Raw genomic sequence first — 8,264 nt, 5'->3', positions numbered from 1 at the left:
GAAATCAATGCACTGTGAGACCTCCTTCAGCACAAACAACATTTAAATGTTATTTGATTATGCTCCCGAAGGACCAGCAGTAAAGCACAATAGCCTTTTATGGTTTATCGACCCTTATTTTAGTTTCACTTGTCAAAAATGGAGAGAAATAAAAAATTGTCTGGTATCAAACACTCGTACGGTTCTTTTGCTTTTGATACTAGGAACCACAACATAACACTTTATCAAAGTATTTAAAACTCAACTTCTCATTTTTAAAAAAAAACATTGAATCTGTTTGTTTTTGTCCTGACTTTAATCCGCAGCTGCTGCCCCCGGTCTCACGCGTTGTTTTTTGGGGTGAGCAGGGGGATCCCCTCACAAACACGGAGCTGGGTCTGAGACGCACACTGGCCCCCACGCCTTCCTCATAACACAACACACTGGACTTCCCCTACGAAGGGGCGAATGAACATCTCCAAGAGCACATGCAAGCCACCCTGAGCGTGATGCACGAGCGAGATAGCCCGAGTGCTGAGCTCTGCATGTGTTCGGCTGTGCAGCTCGAGGAGGGAAAGTCCCAGGCGACTGACCTGCACACAGCCGAGTGTCAGACACGTTGCACTTTCCATGTTCTGTGCGAACACGCTCGCTCGAATGGAAAATATGGCAGGCCATCTGTGGTGCTCTGTGATGTAATCTCCATAGGTGTTGTGATGTCATGGGTTCCTGCTGTGGGCGGGAAGATGATTCATGACATCAGAGACCCTTTTTCTTGTGTCTCCTTTAAACACCCACTAGACATCATTTCCATTTTACTATAAAGACGTAGCTGAAGATAAAAGTCTGCTTTGATGTCTGAAGATAGCGATGGTGGAGGGGAAACCATAGTCACATTAGGTCAGCTTCCCTAGAAGTTTATAGTTAGAAATAGCAATAGCTATAAATATATTTTATAAAAGTCATTTGAATATTCTCCATATTCAAAGCTGATTTCCCCACTCTTTTAAATACCAACTTGTGGCTATCTGCTGTTATAAAAAATGTACTTTGTACATTGTTTTTTCATGCACCTGTCAAGTTTGAGATTTTGGGCTTTTTGTTTTTTTCATGAAGTGTTTTTTCAGACTAGTGGAAAGAAAACATCCAAAAGACACTGTGAAGTGTTTCTTTTATAGCACTTTATCTATTTGTGTCAATAGATTTCAATTACAATGCATATCTTTGAAGGCTGTTTTCTCAAAATGATGTTTTTCTCCTATCCTGAGCCATATATCTCCATTTCAGTAGCACTTACACACACTAAACTTGACATTTTTATTTCTGTTTATATCCTGAAGGTTTTTACAGAGGGATTTGTTTATATACAGTGTCTTGCGAAATTATTCATACCCCTTCATTTTTTTCACCTTTTGTTATGTTGCTGCCTTATGTTAAACTACTTTAAATTACTTTTTTCCCACATCAGTCTACACTCCCTACTCCATAAGGGCAAAGCAAAAAATAGGTTTTTAACATTTGTGCAAATTTATTAAAAATAAAAAACTGAAAAGATCCCGTTGCATAAGTATTCATACCCTTTTCTGGGACACTCGAAATTTAGCTCAGGAGCATTCATATTGCTTCTAGATGTTACTACACTTCGAGTGGAGTTAAACTGTGGCAAATTCATTTGAATGAGTATGATTTAGAAAGGCACACACCTCTCAGAAAAGGTCTAACAGCTGAAAATGCATATCAGAGCAAAAGCCAAGTCCTGAGGTCAAGATAACTGCCTGTAGAGCTCAGTGACAGACTTGCATTATGGCAATGAACTAGGGAAGAGTTCAGAAAAAAATCCGCTGCATTGAAGGTTCACAGAAGCATGTAGCCTCCATTATCCATAATGGAAGACGATTGGAACAACTAGGACTCTAGAAAATGTCTGCCAGCCCCCATCCAAGCTGACAGAGCTTGAGAGGTGAAAAGGTGAGGCAAAGAATGGCAGATAATTGCCAAATGCAGATGTTCAAAGCTTGTCACATCATACCCAAAAAGACTTGAGGCTGTAAAGGTGCTTCAACTATGTACTGAGTTAAGGGTATGAATACTTATGCAATGTACTTATTTCAGTGTTTTATTTTTAATAAATTTGAAAAAATGTACACTCCATAAACCATCATAATGACAAAGCAAAAACCAGATTTGCAAATTTTACAAATTTATTAAAAATAAAACACTGAGCTCTACAGGCAGTTATCTTGACCTCAGGACTTGGTTTTTGCTCTGATATGCATTTTCAGCTGTTAGACCTTTTCTGAGAGGTGTGTGCCTTTCTAAATCATACTCATTCAAATGAATTTGCCACAGTATAACTCCACTCGAAGTGTAGTAACATCTAGAAGCAATATGAATGCTCCTGAGCTAAATGTCGAGTGTCCCAGAAAAGGGTATGAATACTTATGCAACGGGATCTTTTCAGTTTTTTATTTTTAATAAATTTGCACAAATGTTAAAAACCTATTTTTTGCTTTGCCGTTATGGAGTAGGGAGTGTAGATTGATGTGGGAAAAAAGTAATTTAAAGTAGTTTAACATAAGGCAGCAACATAACAAAATGTGAAAGAAAAGGAATATATATATATATATTAGGGCTGTCAATCGATTAAAAATTTTAATCGCGATTAATCGCATGGTTGTCTTGAGTTAACTCGCGATTAATCGCACATTTTTATCTGTTCTAAATGTACCTTAAATTAACACCTTTTAACGTTTTTAATACTCTAATCAATATTGGCATGGACAAATATGGTTGCTTTAAGCAAATATGTGTTTATTATCAGTGAAACCATACTTGACTAGACTAACTTGTTTCAAATGTCATAGATGTTTTTCAAATAACTTGTTCATGTCTATTAGACACATGAAAAAAAAGAACATAAAAACACCAGGTTCCCATTACTTCTCGTTCTTTGCACTGAGCAATTTACTTCCACAAGCCTGTTTACATTATTTGCAGGACAGGGCAGCTCACTTCTTCTGAACATGCAAAATCTACACTGTAAACAAAATCTGTAGAAATTACAGTATTACTGGCAACCAGCTGCAGAACTACAGCAAATTTTTTACAGTGTACATTTATTATTACATTTGTTTGCCTCTTGGTGCCCACATACTGTCATTTGATGCAGCCAAGTTCTCAACAAAACTGTTTCCATTGTTTTGATTTAATATTTCTTGTATCAGACAACCAAAGTAATATGAAATAATAACTGAAAAAATCCTGAATTATGATCATGATTCAATCACTGAAAAGAATCATTTACCGGCATCTGGACATAAGTCACTATTCCCTGCATCATTATCGTTGTTTTTAACTTCCTGTTTGAATGCCTTCAGGATCCTTTGACTTTTTAGGAGTTTAGCCATTTAAAGTTATTTGATCCCAAAAACCTGCTTCTTTTATGTTTTAATGTATTGTTTTTGTTATAATGTACTGATTGGAGAGCCTGGTCTCATGCAAATGCGCACTAGCACGACTTTCTGTTTCTATTTGGCGTGCTATTAACAAGCTGAAATTAACTTTGGCGTGCATATGATATGCAATTATGCATGTGTTTGACGTGCATTTAATACGCCGTTTTCGCGTGCATACTCGTATGTGGCTTTACGCATCAACCCCACAGCACCAATCCTAACGTAGCCCGACTCCGCTTGCATTCATTAAATATGGCAGAAGTGCCGGTGTACGCAAAAGGATAAAATACAGAAGTACCTGCGTACCGGCCCACTTCAAGCACTGGAATGAACATAACATCAGTTTTAACTGAAAGCGCTGCTCCACTGCCGCTCACTGAACAGAGCAGACGCAGATATAAAGAGAGGGAGGTGCGCGCGCATTGGGAGACCTCACGCAAGTTCAGCAAAACCGAAGAGCCTCAGAAACTATATTAGGTTTGTCCAATTATGTGTTTATGTATTGTTGCTAGACACTTTTCGCTAGGTTGGCAGCACTGTGCATCCATTTCTTTAACTATGGGCTAGGTAGTGGGTCAAACAGAAAATGCGTGCTGCGTTAATCGCGCGTTAATAAAATTAGTGCCGTTAAAATGAATTTGCGTTAACGCGCTATTAACGCGTTAATTTTGACAGCCCTAATATATATATATATATATATATATATATATATGAACTGATGTTCAGCTTTCTTTTTCATAATGAACTTGTTTTCGGAGGCTTAGACTAGTTCATAACTCTTTAAGATCAGTTACAAAATATTACAACAGTTATCAAAAGCAATGGTTCAGTCATTTTAACTAAAGTTAAAAAATGTAATGTACTTTATTATTTATTTTATATAAGTTTTAGTTTAAAGAGAAAAATGTCAATACTGCTATTTTTGAACAGCTTAATATTCCTTTTCTTTGCCTCCTGTAATTAAATACACACAGACTAAGAAATAAAAGCTATTAAATATTTGCACTTTATTCACTTTCATTAAGGCACTGCTATTTATTTGAACAACGGTATATTGCATATATAGTGTTTCATCTAATATTTATATAAAGTTAGTCATTTCATATTATTTCCTTCTAGACTGGTCAGAACTTTTTAAAATCAGTTAAATGACACATCTTCATTCTGTTCAAAGGTTTTCACCCCCCAGTTCTTAATGCATGTTTTTTTCCTTCTGGAGCATCGGTGAGCGTTTGAACCTTCTGTAATATTTGCATACGAGTCTCTCAGTTGTCCTCAGTGTGGAAAGATGGATCTCAAAATCATACAATCGTTGTTGGAAAGAGTTCAAATACACAAAAATGCTGGAAAATCAAATAATTTGAGGGACCTGAACGATAGTTTAAAGAGAAAAATGTCAATACTGCTATTTTTTTGAACAGCATAATCCTTTTCTTTGCCTCCTTCATTAAGGCACTGCTATTTATTTAAACAACTGTACATCGCATGTATAGTGTTTGATCTAATATATATATATATATATATATTATTTATTTTCAGCTTTACTTTTCAATAATTTCAGCCAAGAAACAATCATTTCATTTATCAAAGAAGCCACTTATGAGTGGCAATAAATCTTTAAATCATTTTCGAAACTGCAGCCTGAATCTAGTTGTTTATGATTAAAGTAACGGATGTTGCTGCATGCACCCTTTAGGTAGGGTCTGTGACCCTGTCAGTGACATTTAGATGATTCTGCAGCCCCCACACTTTCAGAAAAAAAAAAGAATGCACAAATTGTTCCTTCATCTTGTCGCTAGTACAGTAAGACACTAATATGGCCCTTATTTTGTTTTCTGTACATGAGTACATACTGTCTGTTTATGCAGCATCTGTTGACTTTGGGACAGTTTCATTACACTAGGATCAAATAACTGTTGACTGATTAACCGTCTAGTTGTGTTTGGGTCAAATTGACCAGGGGGGTGTTCCATAAACCAAGTTTACCAAATAAGTCAGGCTTATTTCAGTTAGTCTGACTTATTTTGAGCCAAATCAAGTGACAATAAGTCAGACTAACTGAAATAAGCCTGACTTATTTGGTGAACTTGGTTTATGGAACACCCCCCAGGAGATGATTTTCTTTTTTTCCTAAAATACTAGTTAACGTTATCGCATTGGGCTCAAGCTTACTGACCCTAACCCTAACCTAAACCTAAACTCTGTTCACACAGAGTGTAAGTACCTCTCAGAATTGTTTTTTTTTTTAGAATTTTCTTAATTTTTTGTGGGTTTTGTTTCACCTAGTCACACTTATGAAAAAATAAGTATGACCGGACTCCAAACAATTGCTTATAAATCTTGCATTATGCTATATTATCACCCAATATTGGATTCATTCTTTTTGTCAGCTTGTTTTCTTTCATTTAGGACTATTGTTTTTATGCATAATTTTTACAACATGAGATACACTACACTATCACACTAGTGTGCTATAATGTTTAATCAGGAAGTCTGATTTGAAATGTTTTCATTTTGTACAAAATTGCAAAAAGTCACACTTGTGTTCCCGGTCAAAAATGACCAAACTCCAAACAGTTGCTTATATATCTCTCATTTTGCAATTTTATCACCAAACATTGGATTCCTTCTTTTTTTCAACTTGTTTTCTTTCATTTAAGACTGTGTTTTCTCTTTCTATCTGCATCTGATTAATCGTAGGCCTTGTTATATCTGAAAGTAGGCACCTTATTTTTAGTGTCAGTCACATGCATGAGTTCAAACAACAACAACCAGGTGTTTGCTAATGTGTGTGTTTTTTTTTTTTTTTCACAATGGTCAGATTTGTTGTTCCATGATATTCTCTCTGTTTGACAGTGACAGTGTGCAGGATATGTATACCTGAAATATAACAGGTTTGGTTGTTATATATAAATATACATAATCTTAATATGTTCTTTCTTGTATGTCACGATGGTCAGATTTAACAGGGAACAGCATAAGGGGCCGTTCACATGTAGCGTCTTTTGCGCGCTCAAATTCGTTATTTCAAATGTAGACGCGCGACTTGCGCGCGCATAATGGAAGCGACGCGCTCGTTTTTTCCAGGCGCGTCCGCGCCGCATCGAGATAAAAACATCTCAACTTTTCAGAATGCAGCAAGCGCACCGCAGGTCATGTGACATGAACCAACCAATCAGCTTCCTCACGTTTTTCCGTTACTGAAACCTCTGTAGAAACATGGAGGAGCAGCTCATCATTGTGGTCCAGGGATTTCCTGAACTTTATGATTTGTCAAGCCCCCATTATTTTGACGCTAATAGAAGAAACAATGCATGGAGACGCATAGGCTTGGAGCTAGAGCGCAGCTGATGGTTGCTTAGAAACGGCAGACGCTTCCGGAGCGCAAGCGCCCGAGCGCTTTGTTGATAAGGAAGAAAGCGGCGCGCCTAGCGTTTTCCACGCGTTTTTAGGCGCGACATGTGAACGTGAGTGTTACTTTGTGCCTCTTTTTTCAGAAAATAAAAGCATTTCAAAATAAAGGTCCTGTTTTTTTGCAATCTTCCTTATTCACTTTCAACGGCCGGCCATTTTTAACAAGTGTGACTTTGTGCAATTTTCTGATTAAACAAAGCACACTAGTGTGAGAAATTTTCATAATTTTTTCAATCTCATTTTGTGAAAATTATTTATGAAAAATGCTTTTTTCACTCAAAAAATGAGGTGCCTACTCAAAATTAAACGTTACTACAAAATTAAAGCATTTAAAAGAAAACTTCCTGATTAAACATTAAATCACACTAGTGTGAGAAACAGTGCAAATTTGTATTTTTTTTTAATCTCATATTGTGACAATTATTTCCAAAAAAATGATGTGCCTACTTTCGGATAAATGAGGCTTACGATTAAACAGATGCAAATAGAAACACAAAACCAGTCCTGAATGAAAGAAAACAAGTTGACAAAAAGATTGAATGCAATATTTGGTGATGATTTAGCATAATGAGAGATTTATAAGCAATTGTTTGGAGTCGTTTTTGACTGTGAAAACCACAAGTGTGACTTTTTGCAATTTTGTACAAAATAAAAGCATTTAAAAGCAAACTTCCTGACTAAACATTAAAACGCACTAGTGTGAGAAACAGTGCAAATTTGTATAATTTTTTTTGGTTTAATATTGTGAAAATTATTTATAAAAAAAATGCTTTTTTCACTCAAAAAATGAGAAGCCTACTTTCGGATAAATGAGGTTTAGGATTAATCAGATGCAAATAGAAACACAAAACCAGTCCTAAATGAAAGAAAATAAGTTGACAAAAAGATTTAATCCAATATTTGGTGATAATTTAGCATAATGAGAGATTTTTAAGCAACTGTTTGGAGTCTAGTCATTTTTGACCGGGAACACAAGTGTGACTTTGTGCAATTTTGTACAAAATTAAAGCATTTAAAAGCAAACTTCCTGACTAAACATTAAAGCACACTAGTGTGAGAAACTGCAAATTTTCATAATTTTTTTTTTTATCTCATATTGTGACAAATATTCACCAAAAATGAGGTGCCTACTTTTGTTTAAATGAGGCTTAGGATTAATCAGATGCAAATAAAAACACAAAACCAGTGCTGAATGAAAGAAAACAAGTTGACAAAAAGATTGAATGCAATATTTGGTGATAATTTAGCATAATGAGAGGGTTATAAGCAATTATTTGGAGTCCGGTCATTTTTGACTGGGAACACCACAAGTGTGACTTTGTGCAATTTTGCACAAAACAAAAGCAATTGATAGCAAACTTCCTGATTAAACATTAAAGCACACTAGTGTGAGAAACAGTGGAAATTATTATAATT

Source organism: Garra rufa, chromosome 9 (assembly GCF_049309525.1).
Source record: "Garra rufa chromosome 9, GarRuf1.0, whole genome shotgun sequence".
In the NCBI taxonomy this organism is placed as follows: domain Eukaryota; kingdom Metazoa; phylum Chordata; class Actinopteri; order Cypriniformes; family Cyprinidae; genus Garra; species Garra rufa.
The sequence above is the reverse complement of the archived record's forward strand: the minus strand, read 5'-3'. Positions refer to the sequence as shown.